This window comes from Dermacentor andersoni, chromosome 9, assembly GCF_023375885.2.
Source record: "Dermacentor andersoni chromosome 9, qqDerAnde1_hic_scaffold, whole genome shotgun sequence".
NCBI classification, from domain to species: domain Eukaryota; kingdom Metazoa; phylum Arthropoda; class Arachnida; order Ixodida; family Ixodidae; genus Dermacentor; species Dermacentor andersoni.
This window is the reverse complement of record NC_092822.1, coordinates 7,805,001-7,823,527: the sequence shown is the minus strand read 5'-3', so window position 1 is coordinate 7,823,527 and position 18,527 is coordinate 7,805,001. Positions and strand designations below refer to the sequence as shown.

General features: G+C 47.9%; 1 long non-coding RNA gene across 2 annotated transcripts in view; it reads right to left on the bottom strand.

Moving 5' to 3' along the window:
- Positions 1-18,527, bottom strand: part of LOC129383747 (uncharacterized) — a 103,392-nt gene that overhangs the window by 9,252 nt on the left and 75,613 nt on the right. The window contains exon 1 of one of the 2 annotated variants that reach the window (XR_008611613.2): positions 2,099-6,401. The exons of the other annotated variant lie outside the window; for it this stretch is intronic. This is a non-coding gene — a long non-coding RNA (uncharacterized lncRNA). Of the gene's footprint in view, positions 1-2,098; positions 6,402-18,527 lie in introns of those variants that run through there. 2 annotated transcript variants of the gene reach the window in all.

Genomic DNA, 18,527 nt, shown 5'->3' with positions numbered 1-18,527 from the left:
GCCTTTTTTTTTTTTTTTTTACAGTGGCACCTTTTTACTGAGGGTGTGCGAATATTCGAAACTTTCAAATAATGAATCAAATAGTGTCTTATTGAAGTCGGTCGTCGAATTAAGTACAGTCAAACCTGGATATATCAAACCCACATAGAAATAGTTGTTGTATATAACAAACAGTAGCAAAATCCCCTTGAAAATTTTTGTGTAAAATTTTGATTTTATATATCAAGTTACCTGTATACTGAACTTTTTTTGTGATTCCCTTCAGATTCGATATATCTGGGTATGACTGCAGTCACTGTTCGTAAATGTGAATATTTTTCCAATGCTTTACTATTTCAAAACTTCAACTGCACCCAAATAAATATAAAATTGGAGCAAAGGTGCGGTAAATTTTCTCCCCTGTGGGCATAGTATAGACATAAAATGTGAACTTGTGTAGTGGAGCAGGCTGTGTCACTTATGTAGACATACATTGCAGGCTGTACAGTGCTCTCTGAAGAGCCCTGTGCATGCGAAGAAAGTGCTTGTTTGCTCCTAATGCTCCATTAGTGCTTTTAATAAAGAACACTTCATAACGTACTATGTAATGACAGAAACTTGCCAACTTTAAGAACACTAGGATGTGAGCATCGTTTTATATTTATTGTGATAACGGTTATTCATTATTTGAAAAGTATTCAGTATTCGATTCGATTTGCCTCTGGCACTATTCGATTCATATTCGATTTGGTCTCAAAAATTGCTATTCAGACACCCCTACTTTTTACCACCTTTTATGAATTTATACGAGTTGTTTGTCTTGGATGTGCACACTTCATGACTTTTAGCAACAACTTGCAAATTCTTGCTCTCTGTACTTTCAGTGCTGCCTTATGATGACCACCATTATTTATTGCCGAGATGTGTGCACAGCATGTCTGTGTAATGCTATCCACTGCTGCTGTGCACTAACAGCTTGAAAGCCGGTGCAGCCAAGGACAAAACTAAGCAGATCACAGGACATCCTCACTAGCCTAATTGACCATCCTGGAATTAAGGTGCACTATTGGAATTAAGAACTAACAATTATAAGAACCATGATTAAGAATGCTGCAGATACATAGAGATGAGCTTGTGTCAGGTTGAACACAGCTTCTCTTAATTTTGGGATGTATGTTGGGCTGTGAGGAAATTGTTATTGGAATAGTGGAGCCCACTTGTGATGCCAGTTATAACGAATGATCTGTTATTATAAACAAACATAGCATGAAAGTTATCATTTTCATGCTGTCTATGTCACATTCCAATGAATAGCTACATTTCTTTGGCTGCCACTTGACTATAGCCAGAAAAAACACACACGGCACACTTGTTTATTCTCTTAGTGAGAAATGTCCTCATGCCTAGCTTTATTGCGACAAGTCTAGAAATGTTCCTGTGTCATGACGTGTCAATAGTGTTGATGTCACATGCGGCACATCCATTATCAAATTAATGTACCTGCTGTCTTATGTGTTTGCCAACCTTCATAATTCCAGTGTCATCCTTTTACATGTTGGCAGCTTATGGTACAGTTTCTACAACTTTGAGAATATTGTCACAAGCCTTCAGAAGTGTTCTTGGGGGTTTAATAAACCGCAGAGCAGCTGGCTTCTGGAAAACACATTCGTTGAGGTTGGCTCCCGAGCAGGGAACAGAAGCGCAGTCCTCTTTGTTCTTTTGGACTCGACCCACTTGCCCTCAGCCCACTACCTACATGTGGGATACATGGCATGGCATGTACATGGCATGTACATACATCCTTCCAAACAAAAGCATTGTTTTGATGCTGCAAAATAGACGTAAGCAACAAAACAAACAAAAGAAAAAGTCACTCAGACAAAGCGAAAGTACGAAAAAAGAACAAAGAAACATGCTGCTGGCACAGTAAATGAAAAGCAAAAACAAAGAAGGGTGAATGTGAGAGAAAAAAAAAATTATGAATGTGCAGTGTACGGCTACATACGCACAAAATGAACTATGTCCGAGCTCAGTTGTCTTTGTGTCTGGGACCACTTCATAGTTAACGTCACTGACGCAGTGTAGTACTTTATACGGACCAAAACACCGGCTCACTAACTTTTCACAGAGGCCACGGTGACGAACAGGGGTCCACACCCAAACTTGGTCTCCGGTGTTGTAGGACACGTCCTGTGGCAGATGTTGTAGCGGCGCGCGTCCATCTGCTGCCGCTGGCCGATGTGCAGCCATTTGAGCTGCCGAGCTTCCTCGGCACGCTCGGCAAATTCATCAGCGTCGGCTGTCAAGTGGTCGCTGTCTTGACACGGCAGCATAGCATCCAGCATTGTCTGGACTCTGCAACCGTAGAGAAGGCGAAATGGTGTGAATCTCATCGTCTCTTGCACGGCGGTGTCATACGCAAAGGTCACGCAAGGCAAGATCCAATCCCATGTTTTGTGTTGGACGTTGATGTACATGGAGATCATGTCTGTGATCGTCTTATTCAGTCGCTTGGCAAGTCCATTGGTCTGTGAATGATACACAGTTGTCGTTCGATGCCTGGTGTTGCTTAATTCGAAAACTTCATCCATAAGCAGGGCAGTGAATGCTGTCCCCCTGTCTGCTATGACAGTGGAAGGAGCACAGTGATGCAGTATGACGTGGCGCATGAAGAATTGTGCTATCTCTGAAGCTGTGGCTCGTGGGATCGCCTGCGTCTCAGCATAACATGGCAAATAATCAGTCGCGATGATGACACATTTGTTGCCATTGGCAGAAAGAGGAAACGGTCCGAGAATGTCCATGTCAACTTGGTTGAAATGCATGTGAGCTGCTTTGATTAGCTGAAGGAAGCCAGCCGGCTTAACGGGAGGTGTCTTTCAGCGCTGGCATTCACGACAGCCTTTAACATACTGTTTGGCGTTTGCCGAAAGCCCAGGCCAATAGTACATCTTGCTTACTCTAGCGAGTGTTCGTGAGAAGCCTAAATGGCCAGATGTGGGTTCATCATAGCAAGCGAAGAGGACGTCACCTTGCATGTCTCTTGGGACCACCAGAAGGTAAGCACGGCTGTTTGAATAGGCATTCTTCTTATACAGCACGTTGTCTTGTAGACAAAAGGATGTCGACGAGCGGGGTATGATGTGGTATGGCTGTGCCACAGCCCTCTAAATGATCGATGAACGGTTGAATCTCAGTGTCATCACTGTGCCGTCTGATCAAGTCTGACAAACTAATGGTGTCCAGGAAGCTGTCATCGTCCTCCGTTTCCTGACTGACAGGATCAACGGGTGCGCGAGACTATGTAACAGCGTCTTCGTGCCTACGGCCAGACTTATAAACGATGGTGATGTCAAATTCCTGTAGCCGCAAGCTCCACCGTGCCAGTCGTCCTGAAGGATTGTGCATGCTTGCCAAGCAACAGAGAGCATGGTGGTCCGTCACTACTTTGAAGGGACAACCATAGAAGTAGGGGCGAAACGTGATAATCGCCCACACGACTGCGAGGCACTCTTTCTCTGTAGTTTAATAATTCACCTCGGCACAGGACAGTGAGCGGCTGGCATAGGCTGCAACTCTTCCCACTCCATCTTGACGCTGGACGAGCACTGTGCCAAGTCCAATGCTACTGGCGTCGGTATGCACCTCTGTATCAGCATCATCGTCAAAATGTGCAAGAATGGGTACTGACTGTAGGCACTGTCGTAATTCGGCAAAAGCTGCCCATTGCTCATTATGCCAGACAAGTGGCGTGTCGTCAGAGGCTCCGCTATCTTCGAAAAGCCCTTAATAAACCGGCGATAGTAGGCGCACAAACCCAGGAAGCGCCAGACAGCCTTCTTATCGGCAGGAGCTGTAAATGCGGCCACAGCGGCAAGTTTGTCGGGATCGGGTCGGTCCCCTTTGGCACTTACTACAGGCCCGAGGAACTTGTGCTCTTTGTAACCGAAGTGGCACTTTTCTGGCTTAAGTGTGAGGTCTACCGATCGGATGGCTTCTAGAACACTCCGCAGGTGGTCAAGATGCTGCTCGAACGTTTCAAAGTACGACCACATCATCAAGGTACACAAGACAAGTCTGCCACTTCAGTCCAGTGAGGACAGTGTCTTATCATTCAGTGGAAAGTAGCCGAGGCTGAACATAAGCCAAAAGGAAGGACTCGAAATTCATAGAGACCATCTGGAGTCACAGAGGCTTTTTTCTCGCGGTCTCATTCGTCTACCTCTATTTGCCAGTAGCCACTTTTTAAATTGAGAGAAGAAAAATAGTGGGCACGCCGTAGCCTGTCTAACAAGTCGTCGATACGCGGCAGCAGGTACACGCCCTTTTTAGTCGTGTTAAGCTTCCAGTAGTCTACACAAAAGCAGAGCGTTCTGTCTTTTTGACAAACGATCGGAGGCAACCACAGGCTGTTGGAAGGTTCGATGACTCCATCGTCAAGCATCTCCCAGACCTGTGTATGTATGGCTTCGCATTCTTTTGCTGACATGAGGTAAGGCTGCTGGTGTATTGGACATGCATCCTCGAAGGTGGTGATCCTATATCTAGTGATGGGAGTCTGGCGTACCTTTGAAGAACTTGCGAAGCAGGTCCAGAATTCATGCAAGAGCTTGCGCAGTGCTGTCTGGCTATCTGTAGACAGTTCAGAATTGATGTCTATATGGCCCAGAGGCTTGTCTGCTGTCTCCACTACTTTGGACATGAAACAGCTCTTAACTTTTGCTACTTCGTGTACAAACGCTATTGAAGTGCCGTTGAAAAGGTGTCGATGCTCGTTACTAAAGTTGGTAACGAGCAATTGCGATTTGCCATCCTGAAGCTGTGTAGCTTCGCCACACAAACACCTTGCCTAAGGAGGTGTTCCAAATTACGTAGTTTCGGCCACCGCTTCGACATCGCGTAAGCCACAGCATGTGACGTCGACGAGGACACTGGTTCATGGAGGGAGCGTTGCACTGCCTCCAGAAACACGAAGTACGTCTGCACGCCGTTGATTGACCTGAGCATCGATTGCTCGGTCGGCTGGGAATGTGATGCAACGCTCTTGAAGATTAATAATAGCGCCATACTCCTGCAGAAAGTCAATGCCAAGAATAATGTCGCTCGAGCATTCGCGTAAGACAAGGCAACATGCTACGAATGTAGATCCTTGGATTTCAATTCTAGTGCAGGTGCCCAGTGGGGTAACGACGGGGCCGGCAGCCGTCCGAATCTGCTAGTTATACCACGGCGTGATTACTTCCTTCAGCTATGTTGCCATTTTCCCGCTTAATATAGGGAAGTCTGCGCCGGTATCCACTAAAGTAGTAACAGCGTAACCGTCAATAGTCGCTGCTATATTGAGAGAAAGTCTGTCGTGCTGTTCAGGTGGTGTCGAATCGGGATCTGTCTGCGTCGGTCGAGGGTGTTCAAAGCACTTCGATCGCCAGTGACCTCTCCCCCAAAGATCGGTTTAGTTAGTTTTCAGGCGGGGACTGGGTGACCTCGCGGTAGAATACCGCTGGGGCGGAGGTGAAAATCGTCTCGGAGACGGTGAACACGACTGCCGCCCGGCAGGCGGTGGCAAGCGCTGCTGAGAGAGGTAGTCCTCAATGTCCCGGGGTCGCTGGCCGTATCGGGGCGGCGGCGAGTATGTGGAAAAGCCGCGAAGTCCAAGGCGCCGGTATGGGCACTGGCGGTACAGGTGGTAAGCTTCACCGCAGTGGAAGCACAGAGGCCGGCGATCGGGTGTGCGCCAAACATCAGACTTCCGAGGGGACGTGCGCATATCGTCGATGTAGTGAACCCGTTATTCCGGACGATGGGCAACTGGAGCGGCACGAGCAAAGGGCGGCGGCGTGTACCCAGCTTCGCAGTGCGATATCGGCTGCGCCGACTGAAGGGACACTGTAGGAGGAGCACGAACGAACAGCGGCGTAGAGGAAGCAGGGCCGCGAAAATACCCAACACAGCGGCGACAGTGGCACGCAACATGCCCAGCGATACCGCAGGCGTAGCAGACGGTGCGGTTATCCGGAGTACGCCATGGGTTGTGAGAGGGAGGTGGGTAGGCTGGGGCGTGAACCGGGCGTACGGGACGTCGGCGAGAAAATGATGACTGGGCTGCTTAGCGCTGGCGGCGGTCGCGCATATGAGCGAGAAACGGCTTTAGCGTAAGAGGCGCTGTAACGTACATGTACGTGGGTGACGCAGGGGATGGCAGTGCCTCAGCGACTTGCGTCTGAATGACACGATGGAGCGAGTTCAATGCGGTAGGTTCTCGGGAACATAGGGTCTGTTCTGAAAGTAGTAGGACTTTCTTTTTTTATTCATGAGAATAGTACACTAATTAGAATTTTTCAAAGTAGCACCCTTCTGCATCTACACACTGCTGCCAACGAGTTTTCCAGTTTTCGTACGCCTCCAGGAACGCCTGGACCGGAAGGCTGTTTAGCTCCCTCGTCGTGGCCTGTTGAACCGCCTCTACCAATCCGTGATGCTTCCCCTTGAGCGTCGATTTTATTCTCGGGAATAGAAAAAAGTCTGGTGGGCCAAGTCGGGGCTGTAGGGGAGCTGAGGCAGCGTTGCCACCTTGAGCTGGGCAAGATCCTCCACTACGCGTAACGCTGTGTGGCTCGGTGCGTTGTCATATAGTGCAGATGGCTGGGCGGACACGAGCAATGCGTTTTCGCAGTCTTCTGACGACTTCCACGTAAAAAACTGCATTAATTGTTTGTCAGGGTGGTGCGAACTCTTTGCGAATGACCATGTCGTTCAATTAAAAAACTCAAATGAGCATGGACTTTTGCTTAGATTTGCTCATTCGTGCTTTTTCGGGGCTTGGGGAAGAAGGGATATTAATTGGCTCATTCTGAGCTCTGCCGCTTGCTCTCCAGGTCGTAATCAAACACCCAAGTCTCGTCACCGGTCACTACATTGTCCAAAAAGTCGGGGTCCTCATTCACACGAAGATCCTGGTAGATTGCTTTCCGGTTGGCTTTTTGCCCCTCTGACAACCACTCGCGGCACGAACTTCGCGCACACTTTCCTCATGGCTAAGTTTTCTGTCACGATCTCAAAAACTTCGGTTTGAGGAATGCTCAAGTCATCAGCAATCATTCTGATACTCATCCTACGATCACTGTTCAGTAAATTTTTCGCTCGCGACACATTTTCGTTGGTCTTGCTGGTCGAAGGGCGTCTGGAGCGGTCGTCGTCTTCCACTATTTCCCTACCTTCTCAGAACAGCTTGGGCCGCTCAAAAACACCTGATCTACCCATGGCAGCATCACCGTAGGCCTCCTTAATCATGTCGTGAGTCTCTTTGCCCGTTTTACCAAGCATTACAAGAAATTTTAATCACGTATCGCTGATCCAGTAAGAGCTCCATGATTCTCCATGACGAGACGTTTCGACAGGGGTTCACAGTGCAAGCGACCTGCTCTCTTAAAAGGCCGAGAGACGACTGCCGATTTTTCCCAGCGTTCCCATATCCGCCTTCGCCGATCCTGTGCGCGCAAACCGTCCGCCCAGCAAAAAGCCAGTCCTACTACTTTCAGAGCAGACCCTGTATGCCACAAGGGAGAGCTGGCTGGCCACTGCCTTGCGCATGTACCGCTGAATTTGCGGCAGGAAAGCGCAGCTGGTCTCCAGTATACGTGTGGTTTCCAAGGCTGAAATTTCTGCGGATTGCACAGTGGTACGGAAAGGCGCTCTTTACGCAGCTCATCAAAACTTTGGCTCAGTTCGATTACTTTGGTGATGGTCTGGTGGTTCTTGGCTACCAGCATATTGCCACATCCGGTACGCGGCACGTAGAGAAGGACGAAGATCTCGCGTATTGCGGAAGAGAAGACGAGATCCTTTCTTTCGGTGCGACCTCACTGGGATCCAGCCACAGGGATGCTTTTCTTGCAATTCACAATATTATTAGGGATACAAAAAGAGTACCTTGCTGACTTTCTAAAAATTATCAATATTTTCTATTATTTCATTTATTTACGTTAACTTATTTTATCAAAATTCTTCACAATATTTTCATCACACGTCTAAATTACAGTTCTAGTCTCACGCTCCACAATTTAAATCTAGTTTGGCTTTACTTCTAAGCATACGAAAAACCGCCTGCTTCTTGGCCAATCCCCCATAGTGGGCATTGCGCCACTGTCTGGGACACAAGACAAGAGATCCCTGCGTAATCGTTTTTCAGTTTGCCTGCAATTAAAGTGTCCTGCCCTGTTTTATCAGTTCCTGCTGCTTAATTGTGGATCGTGACAATACGGAAGGCATCGTCGTCTATGCCTTTCAGGATGTGCCTTATTTTCTCAGTTTCCGCCATTAACGCATTCACCCGCCTACAGAGGTTGATAACGTCTTCAGTATAGCTCGTGAAGGCGTCACCATTTTGTTGAGCTCAGCCACGCAGGCGGTGTGCAGCGCGAAGCTTGCGCACGGCTGGCCGAACGACGAACGAAGTGAGGGTTTTCTTGAAAACCGAGCACAGGTAGCAAAATCGGCTCCGTGATTGTTAAACCATAAGCGGGCCACATCAGTCAGGTAAAAGACGACGTGAGTCAGCTTGGCAGCGTCATCCCACTTATGAGCGCTACAGCGTTCATACTCGGCCAGCCAGTCTTCGACATCGCGATCGTCAGTACCGCTGAATGTCGCAGGTCACGCTGACTAATCACACCAGCACCCACAGCAGGCGCGAGGGTGGGTACGGCTTGAGATGTAGTGTCAGTCACAGTCATTGCAGCGGGAGATGGTAAAGTACGGCTGCGGAGCTCCAGGACGAGGAAAGGGACTACCCAGCATCTCTACCAAATGTAACAAGCGTGTTCTCGGCTCAGCAACGTGGGCACGGCGTCTGGAAAAGGGCCACTAACGCAAGGCAGCCACAGCCCGAAAAACCGACAGAGCGAGATACGAACGTCAACGCCTTCCTCCGTGCTGGCACAGAACTGTCGCTGAAGTGCTCCGGTACTGTGTATATATATATATATATATGTATAATCAGCACGTACACAGAGGGGGGGGGGGGGGGGAGAGCCCCCCATCGAAATTAAGCGCCATAGCCTCCCCCCCCCCCCTCCCTGCCCCACGCCACCACTTTTCACACACATTCCTAATGCGCGAACAAATCAATCTATTCGGCGGTCAACATGTAGCTGCTTTTTACAGCGAAAGTTGTATATGACTAACCTTGTAGTCAAGAGTTCGACGAAAGTTCGTCTGGTCAAGTAACATGATGAAGAAGAAATTGCGGTCACTGACCAACTCGAGGTGAAAATAACAGAAACGTTTCGGGACCCGTACGCTCTGTGTTATTTCCACCCTGACTTGGTCAGTGACCGCAATTACGGGTCCCGAAACGCTCTGTGTTATTTTCACATTGACTTGGTCAGTGACCGCAATTTCTTCTTCACGACTAACCTTCCGTAGTCTTTTCAGCGCCCGTCAACAGAAAAAAATCATCATGTGGGCCGATCCTGGTGACAGTGCAGGAAGGGTCCAAGCTCCGCATTCCCCCTGTTGGCCCGGGAACCTGTAACGCACCCTTCGGTATCTTCGGGATGGGCCCTTCGGGGCGACGCGCGGCGGAGAATGAAGCACTTCGCTTTTCGCTTCAGAGCCTTGACTGTCGTCAGCTTTCGCTGTCATTCCATCATCACAGAATAGAATGGTTGTCAATTTTTTCACTCCTTTTGGATGGCGGTAATTATCGGCATCTCCTGGCGTGTGAAGGCCAGTTTACTCATGGATTCGGTGCCTGCGCAATTAACTCGAGATGAGTTCAGTTGTCACCATCTATTCAAATATCAAGTGCATCGCTGTTGCTTCGTTAGTCCAACCTTCTTTGTTTAGACTGATCCAGAGACCAGGGGCCCTATAGCGTAAAACTATTCCAATCTGTTTTCATTCTAATCTCCTGGCGCCGAATTTACGTAACCGCCGACGCAAGCATCGGGCGGTAACGAGCAGCGTTGTTTGATAAGCCCAATGAAGCGCGCTCCTCGTTTATAGGAGACCACTTTTTTTGCTTTGGAAGCCAATAGTGTTGCCTACATTGAGCAGATTTCCTTATCGAATTGGTTGACAAGAGGCGAGAAGGACGCTTAGGTGAAGTGGGGTTCGATGGTGCCGAGCCAAAACAGTGAAAGTATAGACAACCGACTGAAGAAGGTATATGCCGGCGTCTGTGATTGACCCCTTAGCTTGTGGTGGATGGTCGAAAATCGCGGCGGCGTGTAACGTAACGTTAAAAATGCCACCAGAACAGATCCTCAGCAAATAAGAGTTGGCAAAGTGACGTCACATACGTGCCGAAAGGGCTTCATAAGGTTATAGTGCTACGGAAAAATGTTTTATAGGCAAATCCATGCTCCTCGAGCGCTCCCAGTATATATAGTGCCAGAGCAATCGGTGGGCAGCCATCTTCTATTCCTTTCGGAACGGGGCAGCCTCCGGCCGTTCAGAGAAAAGAAGCCAGTTTTGTTCGGCATATTATTGCGTGCTTTACGCGTGCACGTCACTTTGGTGCTATGACAATTCACGCGGTTTTGTGACGTCGCATGACAGACAGGCGGAATGGGCGCAGCCAGAAAACGTTTGACCAATGGAAGAGTATTATGCTGAAAAAGGCATCGAATGAGACAATTATTTTTATTTCGTTCGGAATAACCAGGCATAATCAGTATGCACACAGCCTGGATAAAAGAATTTCCAGCCAATCGTTCACAATTTGTAATCTACGAAAAAATGCAATCTAACACTGTCGCCGTTACTTCCGGAGTTCCCCAAGGCACAGTTCTTGGGCCATTACTCTTCCTAATCTATATTACTGACATCACAGCTAACATTGGTTGTAATATTGTTGCGTAGGAAGACGCAGACGAAAAGCTATGTACAAGTATGTTTACAAGATAATACGCTGCGCCTGGCCAAGAGGCAACAGCCCGCGCTAGCTTCTAATCGTCGTCGTCGTCTTCACACTGCTCGCCTTTTCGTGATCGCACATATTGTTCCGTAGCACTACCCCCGGCTGCAAAAGCGCCGTCCCGAAGCGACTAAAGATTGGACTCGGAAGCAGTGTAGTAGGCCTTGAGCCTACTGACATGCACGACATCACTAGATGCCAGAGGAGAGGACGAGGTTGAACCCACAGGAGCAATTTCGTAAGTCACAGCACGGCCGGTCTCTAGGGGAAGCGCGCGCTCCCCTCGAGACCGGCCGTGGTCACAGGCGTCACCTGGCGCCAGGCACGTACCCAGGGGGGTGCCCGGGGGGGCCCGGCCCCCCCCCCCCCCCGAAATCAAGTGGCATACCCCCCCCCTCCCCACCCACGCCACCACTGCTCACACATTTCTAAAGCGCCGCCAGATCAATGTTGAGACTTGGCAGCTGTTCATCGGTCAGCATTATGCTGCCTTTTTCACTCCTTTTATATGGCGGTAGTTATCGGCATCTTTTGTAATGTGAAGGACAGTTTTCTCATAGATTCCGCACCCGCGCGATTAACTCGAGATGCGTTCAGTTGTCACCATCTATTCAACCGTCACGCGCATAGCTGTTGCTTTTGTTAGTTTAACCTTCTTTGTTTAGGCTGATCCTGGGACCTGGAGAAGGATGCGGCTGTTACTCAGCTGGTCTGTACTCTCACGGAACGAGTTGCTGCCGGAGAAAACGCCAATTGCGTTTAACTTCTCCCTTCGCTTCATTATTTCCTTGAGTTACGGCTCGCCGCGACGCTGGCAGATGCCCGGAACCATATACACGTGATATGGGTTATATAAGGTGGGGAAATAAAATAATGTGAAAGAGCGTCCATCATGAAACCCTGCAATGCCCCTTAAACCCATAAGCAAGATGACTGTCGCCCGTTACCTCGTCTGTTTTTCCTTAATTGTATAGCACTTTTCGTGCAATATTGGCAACCGGAAACAAAAATCGCCAGGAGTTGAGAAATTAAGCGATCTACTAAGGAAGAGAGCCATGGCAACAACCAAACTGCAAGCAAAAGCGAATAATAAAAAAGTTAACCGTTGTTTATGAGAATATTTATGGATCAACGTCTTTTTATTTAAAAGGGAAGTAGAGAAAACGCCGCCGCCGGAAGTGGAGAACAATTACTTGTTTTGAATGACGCTTCTACAGTTATCGGTCGAACCGCCTCACGTAGCCACTTCTCTGCTCTGCTTATGTGGGTGTTTTTCTAACCTTTCGCGGTGAGCGCACTACGTCTAGAATCGTAGAGTCCTGCGCTCTACGCGGTTGTATGGGACAGGCGGCCGCACAGCGTTACGCAATTCGCGGAACTGTCAAAACTGATCAACAAGGCGAAAATAACTGATATTCGAAACTATAACATGAGAAAGACTGAAGAAGCCGTAAAAAATTAACGCAGCCTGAAATCAGTAAAAAAGAAACCTGGCATAGGACAAACCATGATGTATGCACTAAAGGATAAGGATAATATCATCAGCAATCCCGAAGATATAGTAAAAGCAGCGGAAAAATTCTAAGCTGACCTGTATACAGTACCCAGAGGAGTCACGATACCTCACCTAGAAACAGTAATGAACAGGATACAGAAACTCTCCTATAACTAGTGATGAGGTCAGAAGGGCCCTGCAAGACATGAAACGATGAAGAGCGGGAGGAGAAGGTGTAATAACAGTCGATTTAATCAAAGATGGAGGAGACATAATGCTTGGAAAACTGGCGGCTCTTTATACGAAGTGTCTATCGACTGCAAGGGTCCCAGAAAACTGGAAGAATGCAGACATTATACTAATCCACAAAAAAGGAGACGTTAAATAATTGAAAAATTATAGGACCATTAGCTTGCTCCCAGTATTATATAACATATTTACCAAAATAATCTCCAATAGAATAAGGGCAACACTGGATTTTGTCAACCAAGGGAACAGGCTGGCTTCAGGAAGAGATACATTACAATGGATCACATCCATGTCATCAATCAGGTTATCGCGAAATCTGCAGAGTACAATAAGCCTCTCCATGTGGCTTACATAGATTACGAAAATGCATTTGATTCAGTAGAGATACCAGCAGTCATAGAGGCACTACGTAATCAAGGAGTACAGAACGCTTACGTAAAAAGCTTGGAAAATATTGCTACATGCGTGTGGTATTTGTTTGAACGAGGCGCGTGGGCGCCATCACTCCAGAAAAGAGGAGGAAGAACGAACTGGGCTCGCGCTGTGAATCTAAGCGGTCAGCGCTGCAACCGTTGTTGTAAATATAATCTGTAAATAGTTTCTCGTCTTACTGACTCGTCCTTCGCGCAAGAATACCTACAGAGGTTCTACAGCTACCTTAATTCTACACAAGAAAAGCAGGGAGATACCTATAGAGAAAGGGGTCAGACAGGGAGACACAACTTCTCCAAAGCTATTCACTGCGTGCTTAGAAGAATTCAAGCTATTAAACTAGGAAGGCTTAGGAGCAAAGATTGATGGCAAATATCTCAGCAACCTTCGGTTTGCGGTTGACATTGTTCTATTCAACAACAATGCAGACGAGTTAAAACAAATTATTGGAGACCTTAACAGAGAGAGTGTAAGAGTGGGGTTGAATATTAATATGCAGAAGATGAAGATAATGATAAATAGCCGGACAAAGGAACAAGAGATCAGGATCGCCAGTTGGCCACTAGAGACTGTGAAGGAGTACGTTTACCTAGGTCAATTAATCACAGGGAACCCTGATCATGAGAAGGAAATTCACAGAATAAAAATAGGTTGGATCGCATACGGCAGACATTGCCAGCTCCTGACTGGAAGCTTACCATTATTATTGAAAAGTAAGGTGTGCAATCAGTGCATTTTGCCAGTGCTGACATATGGGGCAGAGACTTGAGAGCAAGTTAAGGACCGCGCAAAGAGCGATCGAACGAAGATTGCTAGGCATAACGTTAAGAGAGAGAAAGAGAGCGGTTTGGATCAGAGAGCGAACGGGTATAGACGATATTGCAGTTGACATCAAGAGGAAAAAATGTAGCTGGGCAGGTCATGTAATGGGCCGGTTAGATAACCGTTGGACCATTAGGGTTACAGAATGGGTACCAAGAGAAGGGAAACGCAGTCGAGGACGACAGAAGACTAAGTAGAGCGATGAAATTAGGAAATTCGCGGGCGCTAGTTGGAATCGATTGGCGCAGAACAGGGGTAATTGGAGATCGCAGGGAGAGGCCTTCGTCCTGCAGTGGACATAAAACAGGCTGATGATGATGATGGAGGTGCCCCCCCCCGAAAAAAAATCCTGGGTACGTGCCTGGCGTGCGGCATAGGGACGAGAAAGGCCACCTGGGGGGCAAGAGTAGGCAGCATAAGTAGACCGGGTCGGGGAACTCCAGCGACTGCGACAGTGCCGAGAAATGTGCCCGTTTCGATGGCAGTGGAAACAAATGGGCTTGTCGTCAGCAGTGCGCCATTCAGATGGGTTGCGGAAACGTGGTGGGTAAGAAGATGCGGGACGGGGCGGAATCGAAGAAGCCGGGCGGGTATCAGGACGATGGGCCGAGCAGATGGTGTGAAGACCCATGTTTTTCGAACTCTTGGCGGACAACTGCCTGGATCAGTGAGACCGTGACTGCAGATGTGTTGGTGGGACTGGAGTCGAAGGCAGCCGGATAGGCGGCCTCGATCTCACGCCGGACGATCCTGGTAACATCGGCAGTGTTGTTGGGACGAGGAGTGTCGGCACAGGCAGATGTCGCTGGGGTGTTGGGCAGACGGGCAAACTGCTGGTCAATACGTCGGCGTTTAGCGAGTTCCAGGCGGCGGCACTCTTTTATAACAGCATCCACCGTCGCTACGTTGTTGCAAACGAGCAAGTTGAAGGCGTCATCGGCAATGCCTTTGAGGATGTGGGCAACCTTGTCTGACTCAGTCATGTGGGTGTCAACTTTGCGGCACAGAGCCAAGACGTCCTGAATGTACGTGACATAGGGCTCTGTTGACGTCTGCACACGGCCGGAAAGCGCCTTCTGCGCGGCAAGTTGGTGACCGTAGACGTTGCCGAACAAGTCTCAAAGCTGTGTCTTAAGTGAATCCCAACTGGTGAGCTCATCTTCGTGCGTGCGATACCAAACTCTAGGTGTGCCACCGAGGTAAAAGACTACGTTGGCGAGCATAATAGTAGGGTCCCATCGGTTATTGCGGCTGACGTGTTCATACAAGCTGATCCAGTCATCGACGTCTTCCCCATCTTTGCCCGAGAATACGCCAGGATCACGGGGAGCGGGGAGAGTGATATAGGTCGTCGAAGTGGCAGCAGGTGTCGGAGCCGGCGGAGTCGGGTTGTCGTCGCCGGGAGCCATGAAGGAAGGCTCGACGTACCGTCCACTGCGAAGCTTCGTGACGAGGTACAGGGAACGTCCACCTCCACCAGATATGTTACGTAGGAAGACGCAGACGAAAAGCTATGTACAAGTATATTTACAAGAAAATACGCTGCGCTTGGCCAAGAGGCAACAGCCCGCGCTAGCTTCTAATCGTTGTCGTCGTCTTCACACTGCTCGCCTTTTCGTGATCGCACATATTGTTCCGTAGCAATATAAAGCCGTTCGCCGACGACTGCGTTATTTATAGCGAAATCACAAATTATAGCGACCACATCGCACTTAATACATCCCTCAACACTATTTGGTGCCCTAATTGGCAGATGTCAATGAACGTAAACAAGTCTGTGGCCATGACCGTAATAAGGAAAACAAGACAATCTAAATTTACATATGAGATTAACGGCATACCACTAACTAAAGTTGAATAACCTAAATACCTGGGAGTTACATTAACCTCAGACCTCCGGTGGGATAAACATATTTCGAATATCACCGCAGGAGCATTACGCAAATTATTCTTACTCAAAAGAAGCCTTGCGCTCTCTACGACAACAACGAAGCTACTGGCCTACACAACGTTCGTTAGGCCAGTTCTCGAATATGCAAACACAGTCTGGTTCCCTCATACAACGACTAACATAACAAAATTAGAGGCAGTACAAAGAAAGGCTGTAAGGTTCGTTGACAACAAATACAAACGCGCTGACTCACCGACTAATCTTTTAACGCAGTCTGGACTGCAAACGCTATCTACCAGAGCAAAACACGCTCGCCTGAAGTTCTTGTTTCAGCTTCTAAAAGATAACTAAAGATAGATGTGTCCAGGTACGTTTCATTTTCTGAGGCTCGAGAAACACGTAACAAACATGCGTACACTTTAACAGAATACACATGCAAAAACGACACGTGTAAGTATTCATTCTTCCCCCTTACAGTAGCTGAATGGAGCCGACTTGATGCTGCTATAACCGCCATCGAATAGCTGTCCGAATTTACCTCACAAGGAAGCTGCAGTGCGTAAATAAAATGATTTATCATCGCATGAATCATCGTCACAAATTTTGCATTGTGTTGCTTTCGACATCCCATTGCCCCCCCCCCAAGTTCGTTTCTTCTCGCTCTCAAAGTGTATATGTTTTAAGCGCTGTTAGGAATGGCCGTACGGGGTGACAACGTGCCAGTTTTCAGCCCGCTGCACGTGTTCCAATCCGGCCGGACGGGGCGCACTTCAGAGAACTGCGAATAACCTAAATTAGCCACGTGGCGCGGGATCAGCTCAGGAATGTGGTAGCCGGCCGGCCACTCGGGACGAAGCAGAGTTCTACGGGGCCCCTCTGACGTCGGCTCCGGACCTTTGCACCTGTGTGTGTGTGCGGCACTGAAACCTGTGCAACACGTGTTTGTGAACCCTCCTCCAAAAGGGCGGGTCATCTATACGGTGACGTCGAACGGTGACGTCGAACGATGACTGGACGAACGTTTCCGTCCACTGGGAATCAAGCGGGGGGACAAGTGCTCGTTGTCGTGCTAGAAATGTACTAGTGAGCTGCGTGCTCGTTGTCATGCTCGAAATGTACTAGTGAGCTGTGTGCTCGTAAGCTGTTTGCTGTATGCGTCGTCTTGCGGGCTCCATTTGGGAGTCACGCTAGACTGTCGATGTATGTCTTGTTTTAAATGTAAATCCTGCAAAAAAATCCTGCTCGCCTAGCCCTGTCGTCCCAAGCTCCATCCCTACGACTACGACCGCTCAAAACTCTTACAGCGCATCTCTTCACACAACTAAAAATTTCTTGACGCGTTAAGTGTTAATCTTTCAGTTCGCTCCTATTTCATGTATAACTGGTTACTTACATGTTCTTCACTGCTAGTATCATATTAATTAACAGCTGTCATGCATTTCTGTTCCTAAACTCAGCTTCCTTCTTATACTGCCATCCTTGGGCAATTGTTTTCTTTTTTTCTACTTTTTTTCAATTAAGTGTTCTGGCTAGATGCTTACTGGTATACATGCATACTATATCGCCCAACTGCCACGCTCTCAAATGAGAGTAGCAGTATTGTAAATAAAATAATAATAATAAAAGAACATCAGACGGGGCGTTTTCGCGGTTTTCATGGCGTCGTGTGGGAGACAGGCGAAGTGGGGGTGGCCCGAAAATTTTTTTGCCAATCATGGAGGGCTTATTGCAGAATTGGAATAGAAAAGTTTGTAATAGATTTACGTTATAGCCCACTAGGAAAGGGATTCGGTTCGTAGCCAGCTGGTCTGTATGCTCGTGGAACGAGTTGCGGCCGGAGAAAACGCCAGTTCCGTTCAACTTTTCCTTTTGCCTCATTATTTCCTCAAGTGACGGCTCGCCGCGACAGTGGCTGATTCTCGGAACCATATACCCGCGATATGGGTTAGATAAGGTGAAAAATAAAATCATGCGAAACAGCGTCCATCATCAGACCCTGCAATAGCCGTTAAACCCATAAGCAATATGACTGTCACCCGTTACCTCGTCTGGCTTTTCCCTAATTGTACAGCACTTTTCGTGCAAAATTGGCAACTGGAAACAAGAGCCGCAAAGAGTTGAGAAATTAAGCGATCTACTAAGGGAGAGAACCAAGGCAACAGCCAAACAGAAAGGAAAAGCGAAAATTAACAAATTTAGCCGTTGTTTGGGGAAATACTTATGGATCAACATCTTTTTATTTAAAAAGGAAGTAGAGAAAACGCTGCCGGAAGGAGAGAATAATTCCGTGTGTTTTGAATGACACTTCTACAGTTATCAGTCGAGCCGCCTGATGTAGCCACTTCTCCGCTGTGCTAATGTGGTTTTTCTAACCTTCCGCGTTGGGCGCAGTACGTCTAGAACTGCAGCGTCCTGCGCTCTACACGGTTCTACGAGACTGGTGACCACGCATCGTTACACAACTTCTCAAATAACAGCACGAGTCGGTTTCGGCACTTGAGTTGGTAGAGCGATAAACGAAGAATCCAAAAGAACTGTGACAGTTCGACAAATATATATTTCCATATAATTCTTCCAGAGCTAATTCAAAAAACGCTACTAGAAATCTTTATTTTACACTTTCCTTTGTTTACTAGTTTGCTCTTGTCAGTGTTCTTCCTGCGCTTCTTTCATGCGCGAGTCCATTTGATGTTGCTCCTTGTTTGCCAAGTAAATGAGAGGTGTATCTCACAGGCGTATCT